Consider the following 17,529-nt stretch of genomic DNA (forward strand, 5'->3'; position numbering starts at 1 on the left):
GCTTTAATACCAATTTGCGAAACATAAAGTGAATGGATTAGAGAATATATGAAACTATACAAAACTACTTTGAAAACCAACAAGTATTAGGGAAAAGAGAAAAAATTGAGTTTGATAAATTAGAATGAGGAAACATTAAAACATTCCACTCTAGAGGCAACAACCAAGTAGGAAAATTAGAATATTTAGCTTTGACATCAATTTATGAAGATAAATTGAACCCAAAAATAAAAATTAACATATAAATTTATTTTTATACTAAAAATATATATGCAAAATTATAACAAAACAAACTTATGTCACAAAATATAACTCGGAAAATAATAAATAAAAATATATAAAAATCTTATCTTATCCAAACATCATATAAGAGTGTTATCATAACATAAATATGAACACAAATACTTAATACTTATATTATGAAATAGAATATAATCAAAATGATGGGATGACTCAAAACTTCAACACTTCTTCTCTGGAGCTAATTCTTTGAAAATTCAAGGATGCACTTTCCAAATCCCTTCTAATTAATTCAACATTTACTTTTTAGACTCCTCGTGAAGACTTCATTCATCTATTTTCACTATTAATCCACCCTCCCTGTGATAAACTCCTAACTTTATGCATTATAACCTATCAAAAGAGAAAAAAAAAACTTTAAATAGTGAAAATATTTATTTATCCACTTTTACAATACCTAACTTATGACCCACCAAAATAAAAACAAAAAACTTGGTAAAAAATTATAGTGAAGAATCTTATTCATTCACATTCAATGTACAAAATATTTAACTTTTTACATAATGACCCACCAAACAAATACAAAAATATTTTAAATGGTGGAAAATCTTATTCATCCACTTTCCTTATCCAAGATGCCTAAAATTCCGCGTAATAAATCACCTTAAAAACAATAATAATATAAAATCTTATTCCACCATCTTCACTGTATTTTTATCAACCACCCAAAAAAACAAAATAATTAAACAGAAAAAGAAACTTTCCACATAATCATTTTTATGAACCACCAAAAAAACAAAAACATTAAACAGTAAAGAAACAGAAACTTTCCAGATAATGTTGAACGCGCCTTGAAAATAAAGAAAATCAAAAAGCAAAAGAAAACACAAAAGACATGACACCACCCATTCAAAAAGACAAAAGCATCATGACTCATCATCTGCGTTTTGTTGAGTGGTCTCTCCAAACCAGTGTCCTTGACGGCCCTCCGTGTTGATGCCGGGCCGGTGGCCAATGAGCATTGCCGTCAGAGTCGATTGTCTTGTTTTCTGACTTATTATCACCATGGACTTCGACATTCGAATGACATGTCTACGCGGTTTGGTCCACAATTTTTTACAATGGAAAACCCATCACAATCTATCCGTAAATATTTTAATTTCCTTTATTGTGAGACAGGTTGTATTTGTATGTGTATATTTCTAGATAATTCCAAGGGAGATTGAATGGTAAAGATTCATTTAATCAATCGTTATCTTTATTTTTAATTGTAATGGTTTAATTTTAAATTCATACGAAAATTAACTACCTCAATAATTTACTTATTTAAATTTTGTAGAGCAGTAACTTTTAGTAAATATGTTTATTTCACTGAATATAAAAAATGTGCAAAGTTGCTAATTCTTTAAAATTAAATTTGAAATTTCAAGTATTTAAGTTAAATATTGATAAGAAATCTTATTTACTTAAGTAAATTTGATAAACTTGAAAATATTTATATGAATGTAATTAAATACATTCCATAATATATGAAAATATTTATATGGATATAATTGCTTACATTCATAACTTTTTCATAGATGAAAAAGCAGAAAATTGCCTTAATACATAGTCTTGTTTAATGTTTAACATTATTTTTTTAGGTTTGATGCAAAGAATCATTCATCATTAACAATTTAGTACAATGTCCAAAAATATTAAAGGTAAATTTCTTGATTTTATTGACCATCACACAGTTGTTCAAATGCAACCCTCCATAAAAACCCTTGCCTAGAGTTTCTTTCACGGATTGATGTAGATGGACATTTACCAATGATTTGATTTATATAACTACCTTAGTAATTAATTAATGTAATATAGTGAATTGATGATGTTAATTATCATCAAGTTTTTGAGATTATAATTAGTTTATAGAAACTTAAAAGAGGTAAAGATTACATAAATTCTTTTAAAACCTTATTTCTAGGTAAAAAAAAGAGTCTTTCAAGATTACCATATTATATTATAACAAATATTTTTAAATTGAATTTTAATTTGGGTTTAGGATAGGTGTTTTAGTTCAAATGTAATGATATTTTTAGCCAAGACCTAGTCTCTTATGTCATCTTAGCATGAATAGTTAGTGATTAAGGCTAGACTTGGAAGCAATTTTGGGGAACCTCTTGTCATTCACGTTGTTTATTTTTTCTTGTAGATTTAAGACCTAACCATGACTTTGTAGCTTTTATGAGGAGGATAAAATAGGGTGCATTGCTTTGAATAGTAATATTATAAATTATAAAATTACTTTTCTCTTTCTTATCCTTCTCCAAAAAAATTTAGAGATATTTCATCACCAAGCTTCACATGGTATAAGATAAAAAGAGTGATAAAAGTATCAAATATGAATATTTTTCTATCAAATGTCTAAAGGTTTGCTAATTTATAATTTATAACTTATTAAATTCATTGAAATATGTTTAAAATAAATAGAGAAAAAAAAAAAAAAAATATATATATATATATATATATATATAATAATGTTTTTACTTCATCAAATTTAAGGTTTAAAATCAGAGTTGTCATTCTATTCTAGCCATTCATTCAATTGATTACTTTGATTGAGTTAATAAACATTTATATTTTTAATACTCTTAGTTGAGCAACCAATCTTAAGAGGATCTTCAAAATAAGTAGTTGTACAATATTGTTTGTACCATCTCCTAAACCAATCTTAAATAGGATTTTATGTGTACCATTAAGGAAAATAGCACCACCAACTCCTCCTTTTGGGGAGATTACCTTGACTTCCATTGTCAAAGTACCCCCAAGCCCCTATTTTGTTAATTTTAGCATGGGACAAGTATCTCATTACAAGGGTTTGCATCCTGGATTTTAAATATGCAAAAATGGATTTAACCTGAGAAGCACATTGGATGGGAAGGATATCCATGTTCTCAAATATCCTTGCATTTCTAGCTAACCAAATGTCCCATGAAGTTATTGAAGGTAGGCATTTCAACACTTTGCTCTAGATTTTGCACCAATGTGTGAGAAATTCTTCAACATATTCCCCTTCACATTAGTTTTTTATCCTTATAGAGAGAATATATTATAAAAAATAAACATGGAAATTGTTTCTTCATAATATATTAATTGATTTTTCAAAGGACAATTTTTCATTCGTGATTTTTTTCCGTCTAATCTCATGACATCCTGAAGTAGATGAATTACAACATCTATGCCACATTTATTTTTTCTTGATCCTCTTGCAATCTTCTTTCTTTTCCCTCCATGCCCAAACTATCATATCAATTAGAAGAGATTAAAGTTCATTTTCATGGGGATTTGGTACCCAATATTGGTCTAATACTTTTGTTATACCTTTCCCTAAACTAGGCATCTAGTAGTCAACCTTAACATGAAGAGTCCCACTCAGATGCTAAAGAACCTCAACCATGGACCTCAGAATGATTTCTAGTGTGGCCCTAGGACATATTCCTATGTAGGCCCTGTGTTGTGGTTTAACCATGGAATCCACTATAGTAGGTTGGAGATACCTTACAATGGTAATACCATTGCTACTCAAATCATCCTACAAGTTTCCATTTCGAACACTATTTTTACACATGCATCGTTCATCTTGCTTACAGAAAAAGTAAATATTTTGGCCAATCGTGGGATGTGCAAAACACCAAGGAGTGTTTTAATCCTTTCATCTATGAGTTCCAACTTGAATTTTCATTGTCCTATGATTCTATTTTTTGAGTCATCTCCTAGGAAAACATCACTGCCATCATACATTTCTTATTCACAAAACCACTCCCTATGAGGGTTTATATGAAAAAATGCAACTAATTCATCCAAGCACGCTCATGATTTGTATGTGTTCTTGAAGAAGCAAGAACACATATCCATTTTCATCTAAGGAGGTTTTTTCGTTTGCAAAAGGAGCACCAATGGATCCCTTCCCTTTCGCAACACTTTTGGATCTACAATGTTTCTTGTAATGCCCTTCTTTTCCACATCTCTAGTATAGATTTATATTTTTTCGAGAGATTTAGATCTCCCTCTTAAGGACATATTTTTATTTCTATCCTAGGAGTGTCTTCTTACAGATAAGGCATCTGCATTCTAACTTTCCATATTTTTTCATTTCATCTCTTTCTATAAAAAGGATGAGATTATTTCATCAAAACTTAAAGTAGTCGCATTACTACCTATGGTAACAACTAGACTATCCCATGATTCTAATAAAGAACACAAAAAACTCATAAACATACGCATTAGAAATCTTAATATCAACAAATAATAGTTGACTTACCATAGTATTGAAGGCATTCATATGCTCTATTCTCCATCCTTTATCCTCAAGTTATACAACTTCTTCCACAAGAACAATTTGTTCACTATGGACTTAAACTATTGCAAAGCCCCTAACTTGTTCCACAATGCCTTTACTATAACTTCTCTTAAAACATTCCATAATACCAAATTTGGGAGACATAATTGTATTGTGTTCTCTACCTTTTGATCCAACTTGGTCCAGTCTTCTGTCAACATCTTTGTCGATATGGTGCATGGATCCATAATGATCCATTGATCTTTTTCCACCAAAAGATATTCCATTTTGAGCTTCCACAACTCAAAACTTTTCCCATTGAATTTATCAATCTCTATCTTTGAACTGATCACCATTTCCTTTCACCACAAGAATTGATACTATAGATCTGCCACTTTAACAAGGTTTTCCACAAGATCGAGCCAAAATCCTTAGCCATAAAGGTGTCCCCTTGAAGCCAAACCACTCTAATACCAATTTTTGGTTTTACCCATGTAAAATTAATTGATGCAAGTAAATTATTAATAAAATTATAAAAGATGCAATGTTGTGCATGCACACACACACACACACAATTAACATAGATATTTTACCCTAGAAACCCAAACTCGGAAAACCAGAAATATTTTTCAGTATATTCTATTTTACAATATTACAATACAATATGCATATACTGCAATATTCATAAACCCCTGGTCCATTATCCTTGGATTATAATACAATTGTAGTTCCTTAACTAGAATTACAAAATCATGTGTTGAACCACCATGTGCCACATAACTACTAAAAGTGAAAATTTTGTGCTTAAAATCACCAAAAGTGAATGCAAAAAATCAATTATTATTATTATTATTATTTATTTATTTTTTCGGCGGGACATACTCACGGAAATAATATAGCACATACACACCAAAAGGATCTTGTTTCTCTCTCTTGATAATGGTTAAGGACATGAGAGCAATCCATGATGCAAAAGGCCTCGTAATGGTACTCATATTCAACTCAAATGCCACCTAACCATGTTTATTCCTTGGCATCTATTTCTAGTGCACAAAACTCAATGGCACATGTGTCCCACTTGAAGGATAAATAACCCCTATAATGTTTCTATGTGTTCATTCAAGGAATTTTTCATGGCTCTTGAGCATGAGAAGCTTTAATGAGATGCTAAGGTAGTCGTTTTCATTCTTTGATGATGTTCAAGGACTTGCAACCCATCCATGTCCCATGTGGACACATTCATGGTGCTTAAGCATGATAATATATGTTTAGGACCTAAGGTTATTGTTTATGTCATACTTCCCATGGTATCCCACCCAAATGCTAAATAGTTCTAACCATGGCCTAAAGGATAATTCCTACTATGGGCCTAAGAAAAAATCTATAGTGTATTGGAAGCCACTAATTTTGACCCCAAAGCATGACTTAGACAAAGAGACCCAATATTGGTATGCCAAGCCTTTCAATACATCTCGTATTCCATTCTTGGACCACATATTTTGTACAAAGTTCCTTCTAATTTTTTCGAGCCAATTTTAATGGTATAACAAAAATATGTGCATGTTAAAAGCATGCACGTGTTAATAATAATGTGAGATTTCGTTGGAATAAAATAAAAGGGAAAAAAGTATAACCACATTGTCTCTTAAAAATAAGGTTCATTGTACACAAGTAGTGTCATTTACTAGAAAAAATTGTCATTTCAAAACTTTTGGTTGTATAGTGTGATAAGGATTGTCAAATTCTTTTTTTCATCAAAACTTTTGAAGATAGAAAACAAATGCAAGCTTGAAAGGAAGTTTGATACAATGGATTAGCCCCTTGAAAAACGTCAATGTGCTAAGAGTAAAGAGAAATATGGCTATGGAAAAACATAGGCATCAATTAGTCATTGCATTAGTTCCTTACAGGATGAATGTTGTGATGATCTCTACTTCATCACTAGAGATGAATCACATGAACCCAGTGGAATCCATTCTAATTTGAACATCAATTCAATATTCATCCAATGTTCCATCAACAAAGAATAATCAATTTTAAAAAGACACGTAAATTTTGGTAGACAATGAGTATACAAAGGGTGACACTCTTGATAATACCTAAACTCCCAAATACTCAATTGATGACCAGCTCCAAGCCTAAGCCATCAAGCCATCATGACCTTGAGCCAAGGCAACATCTTAAATTATTATCTCTAATAGATCCATATTTTGGATCCCTAAAGAGGGCCCACTTCTATATAACCAAATGTCTAGATACTTGGATGTGCATTGTCATGGGCCTTTAGCTCCAGGCTCTAAATGATTAACATTTATATTTTCTAAAACCTTACAGTGAAGTGGTTCATGTGGTGAGGTTTCTTTATGAATAATCAAATGAATTGTTATGATCTCATAGTGAACTTCTACATTGTCATGGTGATGGGTTCTAGAATTAGTGTCCAAATTGTTGCGGGTGGAAACACCCTAGGATCTTGGGTTGAAAACCCCAATAGAGCAGAGGGCATACATCATAAAGAAACGTACAGACAAGCAGTCTAAATGCTTAAACTACTGAAGTAGGAAGAAGAGGTATTACCTGGAGGTCCTACGTTCGAGGTCGATCCCGCAGGCTCCAAACCCTCTGCTCCTTCCAATGCCTTTAGAACCTGTAACTTATCCAAGCAAGGCATATACAACAATAGTAATAGAAAGCATGTTCATGATATAGGTGTTAAATCATATAAGAAAGTGAGAAAATGAGCATTAACATAAGATTTCATATGTAAATCATAACATAGATTAACCCATAAACATAATAAATATCAGGAACAGAACCACATTTCTTTATTGATGTAAGCTAAATGAAATGTGGAAAACTACAACCTGAGTCTTCCTCCAGCTCCAAGCGGAACCGTCCTCTAGATCTATCCTGCCCAGGCCTCAGCAATCTTCCTCCATCGATATACACAAGGATGTCATAAAAGGGATGAAGGACATCTCAAAGAAGGAAACAAAGGTTTCCTATAACTTGGGAGTGCAAGAGGCACAGGGATTTCTTCAGACTTGGTTAGAGATGTAATGAACTATAATATCAATATCTCATCTCTCCTCCCTCTAGGCCTTCCCATGGAGGTTTATTTATACTTCTCCAAATTAGTTTTTTCTGTTGGGAAACAGTTGGGCCACGGGCTATAGTAGGTGAGTAACATGTAAAACCCGTAAACTCCGCCTAAATATAAGGAGATTATATATTTTTTAGTGTTTTAAAACTTATACACGAGTTGGGTATAGAATGACCCGCGTGTACACACTAGTTATACAGGGCAAAATAGCGTATGGGAATTAATACACTATTTTTTAGAATTTGGACCATGTTTGGAAAGGAAGGGTTTCACTAGACCATAACCAGAGCATCAAATCTACCAAGAGTGGTAAATGGTGCTATAACACAAATTCCTTACCTCATCTATCTAGTGAATGATGAAGAACTCTTGGGTGTCTCATGTAAATGAAATTTCCCTAGTAATCCTTAAAAGCAGGTTTCTTAAATTAAATATTGATTGGCAATGCATGAAAAATATTAAAGAGCATTTTGAATAAAAAATTGATGTATCTAGATATAAGTTATTATTATTGGCTAGGTTAATCTATGCACTTTAGCTATTGTTAAGAAATTTTAGGCATAAGAATGTTTAAAAGTTCAAAGACCAGTAATCATTTTGTTAGGAGGTTTTATGTCACTTTCATTACAATTGGAAAGAATACTCATTCATAATACTGTAATGTAAGCCATCATGTATTGTCAGAATCAATTATTAACACACACATATATGATTTTTTAAAATGTCAAACCCATGAAAAAGTATTATAATTAAAGGTAAAGGATTGAAAACCAAGGACAAATAGATTATTGGGCCTTCATCAACATGCTACTTCACTCCAACATGGAGTTAGCTAAACTTGTTAAGGGACTAGTTGTAATATCCCTAGAATTGCATATTAACGTTTAACATTTATATAATATGAAAACAATATTAGTTTAATTTGTTTGACATGTGATCATTCCCTTAACATGCTACGGTGGGCATCAAGAATCTGCTAGGGTTCTTAACCGCTTACAATTACCATGAAAGGTACATTTCCCTTGGACAGATAATGTTTCTTGAAATTAGATTCAATTTTGGATGGGCTTGCTGGCTATAATGGTTGCATAGTAACTTTGAGTGATGATAAGTATCCATGTAGTGGTGGAAAAGCGTTCATTTTTAGTTGAGATTTTCATTTTATTGAAGTATGATGATTATGTTAGGGTTTCTAAGGTTTTAGTTGTTATTCCATAGCCACTCCTTTGATATCTTAATTTCTCTTCCATGTTTTCCTATGTTACACTGGCAGATGGGTACTCAATTTGTAAGATTTATATAGACAAAAATATCTCGTGTACAAGGTGAGATGTGATGTTGATGAATAGAGCAGGCATGTGGGTAGGTTTAAAAGTAATGGATTTGTCATCTATGAGAATAAATCCCATATGTTCAGAGTTGGGATGCCACAATATTTGGTATTTAACATATCTGAGATTGGTTGATGAGGTCGAAGACATATTCCACTCTCTTCTGCATGCTACCATGAGGCACTTCCAAGGAAAAAGCCATGAACATCCATGAAGAGGTTAGTCGACCATACTTTTGAGGTATGCATTAATTATATTAAACTTTTGGAAAAATATTTCATGAAATCTTGTGTGCAAAGACATAGGTAAACTAGGTTTACTTTGTTGAAAAGATTTCATGAATTATTATATGAAAATACTAGTTACCTATATTAAATTCTTGGAAAAACTTCCATGAATTCTTGTGTGCAAAGACATAGGTTAAATATGTTTAATTTTTCTTTAAAACATTGCATGGTTCTATGGGTAGAAATATAAAATTATTGTGTTAATCTCTTAGAAAAATAATTGCATGGTTCTTGTGTGTAAAAATGAAAGGTAACCATGTTATTTTCTTGAAAAATATTTTCATATGATTATTGTTCGGATAAGTTAACCATGTTTGTAACAAACCCGAGTTAAAAGTTCATGTAATAAAGATTAATAAAGGCAAAGTAAGACCAAGGTCATGGGGCACGTATTCCAAGTTGAATGTTGGGAAAAATATCCTAGTGGGCATAACTTGTTTATTATGGCTAAGGAAATTGGCAAAGGCATTTGCAAAGGCTTTGGAAAGGCAAAGAGGAATTAATTGGCATTTATTTATGAAAATAAAGGAAAATAGGAGAAAAGGGTCACAAATTTGCATGAGGAGGAAATTGAAGGAAAATAAAGAAATTAGAGGCGTCAATGATAAAAAGGCTTCTTAGGATCATTTCATAGCTTTTTGTCAGCTTTTGCTAATTCTAGTTTGGTTCTCTCATACTCTTGCACACTTAGAGAATTCTTGGAGCACTGTAGCATGGGAGAAAGGAAGCCAAGGAAGGACAACGAAAGAAAAGGACAAGCAAAGAAGGTTATATCAAGGAGGGGTCTCATTCCAATGAAATTTCAAAACGGTGGCAACCATTTCGGAGGCAGTGGAGCACGCAAGGGCTAGTTTGCAGCGTCAGGGAAATAGTTCGGTTGGTCAATTCTCGAGACCTGTTGCTAGTTGGACATATGGGAAAAAGTGGGAACCTCAAACAATATGAGCCAGATGGAGCAACACTCTTTGAGGTGTATGGGGCTGAAGTGTTGCCAATTTTCAGAGAAGCAAGTTGGGAGCTGATTTTTCACTTGTTCACTGAGTATGATCTTGACCTCACCTCTGATTTCAATGACTCGTTTGATGGCACTAGTGCTAGGGTTGAAGGGATATTGTTTCAAGTAATAAAAGAAAGCATCATGGAGGCAATGAAAATACCGGTTGAGGGGGAAAGATGGTATAAGAAAAAGATGGTGCAAGGAGTAAATCTCAATTATTTCTTGAAGGATGATTCCCATGATCCTTGTTGGAGCATTGGGGTGCACAACAATATTTTAAAATTGGAATAATAACATCCTATGAGGATGATTTAGGTTTTTCTGACATGTGATGGTTGTTCCTCCAAAGTTTTCTTATACCATATGATATTTGTGGTACATTTGGCTGGTTTTAACAGGATGAACATGCCTTTTTACCTACATCAAAGTTTGATTAAGATGGTGCCTTGTGCAATAAAAAGGAGGGTTTGGTATGCACATGATGTACAACACTGCAGTTTCATTTGGATCATATACACCCATGAAATGAAAAAGAAAGCATAGTAGCTGAGGAGGAGGATATTGGGACACCCCTTTCCCAGAAGGAATAATAAGGAGAAGACTCTTGATATGTAGGCTGAGAGCAGTCAACAAGTTGCTGGAAAAACATAAGAAAACCCTAATAGGATAAAAATCCCTAGGGTTTATAGAAGGAGGACTAAAGGACACCAGTCAGAAGTATAGGAGACTAAGGAAGATGAGATCATGGAGGAAGGTAGAAAGAAGGGTGAAGATCCTAAGGAACGTGGCCATATAACAAAATATTCAAGGAGGCCAAGAACCAGACCCACAAACAAACTAAGGTTGGGATTGAAAATTAAACTAAATCCCAAGCTTAAGGAGCCTATTCACATTGAAGATGAAAATGAAGTAGGGCCCACTAGAGATAAGGAGGGGTTGTTAACAGAATAAGTACCATAAGCTCCAGAAACTGACAAGACCCCACAAAAGAAAAGTAGAAGAGTCACGAGGGAAATTGCAAAATAGGAAAAGCTAAGAATACTTGCAGAGTCAGCAGAGGTCATTGGAAACTGAATAGGGGAACTCAGAGTCTCAAACCTTAGGGTTTTTTGCTAATCCATATAGCTATTTTTTCAAATGGAAGGTTTTGGATCAGTTCAAGGGAGGGGAATAGTTGAGGAATTTGTTGGAAGTTTCCAAGATTTCTTGATTTCTAGTGATCTTTTCCATATTTTCTTCTGAAGGAAGGAAAATGCATCAAAGAGTTTTTAATGGTTCTCCTTCAGTTAGATGCCCAAGTTTTATCTCGTACATGTCGATATCTCACTAGATCAAGAATAAAACACTATTTTAAGAATGTACAAATTTATGTATTATGAAACTAGAATTATCTTTCTGAATATTGTGGATGTCAGTGAAACTACTATAATTATATGATTTTTTTATTTTCATTTCATGTTCAAATTTTATGCTAAGAACAATATTTGTTGGTTTTGTGCTCCTTGTAGACTGTTTCAAGGAGCAATAAGGTACACGCCCTTGTTTAAATGCACGTTGGATAGAACAACCATAACTATGCATGTCTAAAGATTGTTTCCTCTATTTGGGTGTTGACCTACAGTATACCAGTCAAGATTGAAAAGGATTTTGCCTCTAGGTGGGTAGAATGTGTTGTTGGTGGTATATTAATTTAGGAATTTGATAATTACAAACTGTTGTGTTTTCTCTTTGTGAATGGTGTCAACGGTTGCTACTATTATTTTTCTTTGTAACAATAGAAGATTTTGATAAAAACTAATGATAATGGGTACATTGCCCAAGACACCAGTTTCATTAAGGATCCATAAGGTTTGAATTTCCCAAGACATCAGTTTCCTTTTTTGATTAACGATCCATAAGGTTTGCATTGCCGAAGACACTAGTTTCCTTTTGTTATTAAGGATCCTTAATTCCCAAATGGGTGTTATGTTGGACCTTCTCTTATCTCTATTTATTTGATACAATGCATGGGATATGCAATTTGAGTTCTCTTTTTCATAGTAGAATATTTTGATTGGTGGGTGTTATGTTGGTCTTGCTCTTATCTCTGGTTATGTGATACAATGCATGGGCTACATAAAATATATTTCTGGTCTGTTCAGACCTCCTCTAACTGTGATTTTATTGTAGTTTAGAGCAATTGTTACACAATAACTATTCTAAACGTCTTTAAATTATTTTCTCTAATGATTCGGAGTGAAGCAAATGGGCATGATTTTTACAAATAAAGGTTAAATCTGACAGACTTGGATGTAGGCCAAGTCATATATGTTGTTACGTTGAATGGCATCTTTCCCTCTCTTCGTAAAATAATTTTTGGATATAATGGTTTTTCTACAAGTTATGAATATCACTAAATGAAATGTTCATGTATTTTGAGAACTGCTTCATATTGTTATCAATGGATATATTAGCATTTCTACCAAAAGTCCCAAAGATTGCTATATAAACTGTTAATGTATTCTCAAAAGTGCTTCAAATCGTTATCAATTATGTTTTAATAAATTTCAATGCTAAATTATGATTTCCACATGTCGTTGCTCGAATTTCCTGTGGAGATAAGTTGGACAAGTTGGTTTCTCACACTAATCAGGTTGTATTGGAAATAACAATCTATACCTTGACATTGAACCAATAAGGGTCCCTATGCTCCTCAAAGTTATCTTTTGTGTCAGTTTTGGGGAAAATCCAAAGAGAATAAAAGGTTATATGAACATTGTATATGCTCTTCAAGTTATATTTTGTGTTAGTTTTGGGAAATTACAAAGAGAATAAAAATATATACTCTTCAAGATATATTTTGTGTTAGTTTTGAGGAAAATATAAAGGAAAAAAATACAGATAAATAGTTGGATAAGTAGTCACTCAAATTCTAGGATTATCTATATTTTAGTTGGAACATTTTCTACTCTCCATATGTACCAAAATATCAATAATGAATAGCTTGAATAGACCAAAAAAGGTCGTCAATCAAATCATTGAACAGAGTGATGAATGTTCCTCCACCAAAAATGTTACACTTCTTGCTTGAGCAAGGAGATGGAAAGTAGTGTGTAAGCCGAAAAAGTGATTTTATCCTCCCAAAAAATGTGTCTTCTCTACCAAGCACATTCACATAAAAACACAATACACTGGGAATTGTCACAGTTGCCTCCCACTAAGTAGTCAACTGACTTCTGTCAACATTACCTGCCAACACTTACATGTGACGTTACTATCAACACCTAGCAACACCTGACAATTGTAGGTTTTAACCCCGTACAGAAATTACCTGCATACGAATTCTAAAAAACACAAAAAATAAACAATGCGAGAGCATAACACATAAAACACATATACACAGAGATTTTCTCCTGGATCCCAAAACCGAGACTACCAGATTGATTTTTCATTATGTTCCCTTCAATGTTAGAATACATATTTATACATGTCGAAGCATCCAATACCATGGACCGAAAACCATTGCATCCAAAACCATGAACCGAAAACCATCGCATCCAAAACCATGGACCGAAAACCATAGGTAGGTTCGCCCAACCTAATATAGGGTCCAAAAAAAAATTTCCTGGGGCGCTGCCACGGACCCCGTAGAGAGGGGCTACCCACCCCCTTAAACCCCCCTATGACCCCATTGCTACGCAATCGACGCAACGAAGGGGGGGCTCCGCCCCCCCTCTAACCCCCCGTTCACTACATGGATTAGTCGTGGAAAGAATATAACACAACCCAACAACAATATTGTTGTGAAAACATTATACTAGAAAATAAATAAAATTTCTTTTAAACGATGTAGGCTTTCATAAATTTAGTGTAGTTTCATAAAGTTTTAGTTTTTGCAAGCGCTTAATAATGAGCTTGGCCAAATTGTTGATTTCCATTATTCACAGTGGCTTCCCACTAAGTAGTCAACTGATTTTATCTACTAACATTTACATGTGACATTACTAACACCACCTCGCAATGCCTGAAATTATAGTTATCAAAACATTGTACTGGGAAATAAATAAAATTTTCTTTCAAAAGATGTAGTTTTTCATAAGGTAAGTGTGGTTTTGAAAAATTATAATTTTTTGGAAGATCTTAATAATGAGGACGAGATTTTATTCACTGATTCTTTTGAGGTTCCTCTAAGTACTTATTACATTCTTCTTTAGTCTCCAAGTTGCATAAGCCTTGATAATTTCAATACAACAATACTAATTTCAGAAATTTGAGAGAGGACTAGTTGTTTCTCACTAAGATGCATTTGAGGTTCTGTCAAGTACCCATTACGCTCTTCTTGAGTCTTCAAATTGCATTTGTTAAGTTTACAAGGTCCTCATAATTTCAATACCTCAATGCTGATATTCCCAGAAAATTGTGAGGTTTTTAGTTGGTTGTGTCTCTGTGCTTTCCAAAATTGTACCTTATAATTAAATCTTGCCACAATCATCACTTAATCATGTAGGAAAAGATGTTAAAAGTATATTGGCATCAATAAAGCACACTTAGGTTTTGACTATCAATTTTTTGTATACCAAAATCCTCAAATATATAATTTTCTTGAATCTCCTTCAATGTAGATGTTTAAAATTCATTATGGAAGTACTTTCCTAGTATTTTCTATTTTGAATTTATTGAATCTCCTAGATGTGATGGGTTTCCATAAATATCACGAGATCCCAAAGATTTCAAATTTTCTATTCATATTATTTTCCTCAGAAGTTAGTCATTGTATTTAGATGATAGCTTGCTTCAAGTGCTTCATATCTCCAGCATGGTTATTTCTAGTGAGTTTTGACTCTTGAGAAGCAGTCAGAAGCAACCCAAAAGTGTGCAACCTACAACATTTAGTGGTTTAAAAGGTTTGTAGTTACTGTGTCTAGACTTTAGGTCAATATACATGTTGACCCTAAAAAATGTTGTTCAGTTTCTCTAATTATGTGTACTATACATCTTCCATCAATTTCTGGTTCAATTAATGAAGGGTGGGGTGGGTGCTTCCTATGTGAATGTTTGCTTCTTCTTGGCTCTTTAACTATAGTTATTGTGTCTATATCACTATGTTCATTGGCTTTCAAAAAGTTGTTTGATTTCTCAATTATGTGTTATATACATCTTCCCATCAGTTTTATGAATTGTTGAAGGGCAGTGTGGGTGCTTCCTCTTTCAATGTTTGCTTGTTGTTTCCTCTTTGATTGCAAGAGGTGTGCATGGTTAGTTTTTTCCTTGCTTAAGTAGTATAGTTGTGCATAGGTTGAAGCTAAAAGGGTTGTACCAAGGGATGAACAACAAAATGTTCATAGGAATAGTAATATGGTAGGACCTAGGACTAAGAAGATTTTTGTTGGTGGGTTAACACCCCACTGTTACTAAGGATGACTTCAGAAAGTATTTTGAGTAGTTTGGTAATAAAACAGATGTAGTTGTAAGGTATGATCACACTACACAAACACATCATGGTTTTGGGTTTATTACTTATGATTCAGAGGATGCAGTGACAAATTTCTTCAGCAAATATTCCACCAGCTCAAGGAAAAGACTATGGAGGTGAAGTTGGTCATTCCCAAGGACATGTCTCCAGGAAATACAAGAGGTTCTACAGGACGTGGAGCTAGTTTTGGTGCACAATATATGCAAGGCTATGGACCAACTCTTATTGGGGTTTATGGAGAACGCCTGCCTATTGTAGGTACTGGATATCCTCCATATGTTGCAGCCCCTAACTATGGACCTATGTTGGGTCCCTATAATACTAGTGATTACCCCATTACTATTGTAGTTATACCCCTTATTAATATTGTTGTGCCCCTATTGCCCCCATATTGTTATTACTGTGCCCCATAGAATCCCTCTATTGTTATTTTTGTGGCTTTATATTATTATTGTTAGGTCGGCTGGATTATATTGTGACTCCTTAGACTCTTATATATAGAAAGGAGGTTTTGTCATTTGAATCATTAAAGAATTGTTCATTTATGTAATGTAAAGGAGGTTTCCCCCTCGAAGAGGTTGAATTCTAAGGCGTTGATCTATCTTTTCTATCTTTTCTTGAGCTGGTTTCATAACATTTGGTATCAGAGCTTTGGATTCTAGGGTTTCGCTGCTCCAAACAGGTCATCGTGGCATTTTCGCTATAACTTTTTTCTGCGATGTTTCAGAAGTTTCAAAAAAACCCATTTGAGAAGAAATCGCGCTGAACCTTGGGTCCGAATTTCAGAGCTTTTCGCGCTATATTTGTGGAGATATGATCTGAGGAAGTTGGTATTTTTGTAGACTCCTGAATTACATTCCAAACAGGTGACCTAGGGAAAATCGTCATAAATTTCTCTCTGGGGATCGGATTGAAATTTCGTAAGAAGGTACAGAAAGAGGACGGACTATATTTTATTGTATACATTTTTCAGATCCAAAGGTCGAAACAGTGACTCGTAGCACGTCATACAAGTTCGCTCTACTGAACTAGTCTATAATCAAGTCACTGTGGGAGATTTCGCATAACTCTTCCTTGGAGAATCCAATTTGGGTCAGACTTGTGGCATTGGAAAGAGGACACAGAGGGATACTGCAGATCACAAATTCAAAACTAGATGATCGAAAAGTACAGAGATACATCAGAGGCAATATCAAGCTCTTACAAAGTGAAAAAAGGTGTGTAGATTTTCTTAAATTTTTGCTTAAGCTTGGTTTGAAAATTTATTTTGAAGGATTCAAAGGGCATAATAGAGCATTATTATCGGTAACTGATGCCCCGAGGAAAGAAAATGCAAACACCTAGTAAGGAACCTGAAAGCTCTAGCATGACTCATGAAGAAGAAGAAGAAATGCTATATGATATATCAAAATTACAAGAACAAGTGCAACGAGTGTCACTTGCACAAAAAGCAACAGAATCTAAGATGGATGGTTTAAGGAAAGATGTAGAAGCTAAGATGGATGGTTAAAGAAAGGCGTAGAAGCTAAGATAGATGGCATGGAAGCTAAGGTGAATGGCATGGACGCTAAAATTGATGGCATGGATGATAAGATGGAAGAATTGAAGATAAATATGAATAAGTTGCTACAAGAAATGGTCACTAAGGGTGAAAGGTTACTAAAGGAAACTCATGATGAAAACAAAAGAAATGTTAATCATGATTCCATAGACTCTAATGTTGGATCGAAGACTCACCATGTTCCAAAAATCGATATGAGGAAGTTTGATGGCAAGGATCCCGCCACATGGATATTAC

At 33.7% G+C, this 17,529-nt stretch overlaps 1 pseudogene; it reads left to right on the plus strand.

Moving 5' to 3' along the window:
• Window positions 1–17,529, plus strand: part of LOC149215973 (heterogeneous nuclear ribonucleoprotein 1-like) — a 51,312-nt pseudogene that overhangs the window by 29,296 nt on the left and 4,487 nt on the right.

This window comes from Pinus tabuliformis, chromosome 1_1 (genome assembly GCF_031772625.1).
Source record: "Pinus tabuliformis cultivar Carrire ecotype Pingquan chromosome 1_1, CPIR1, whole genome shotgun sequence".
Classification (NCBI taxonomy): Eukaryota; Viridiplantae; Streptophyta; class Pinopsida; order Pinales; family Pinaceae; genus Pinus; species Pinus tabuliformis.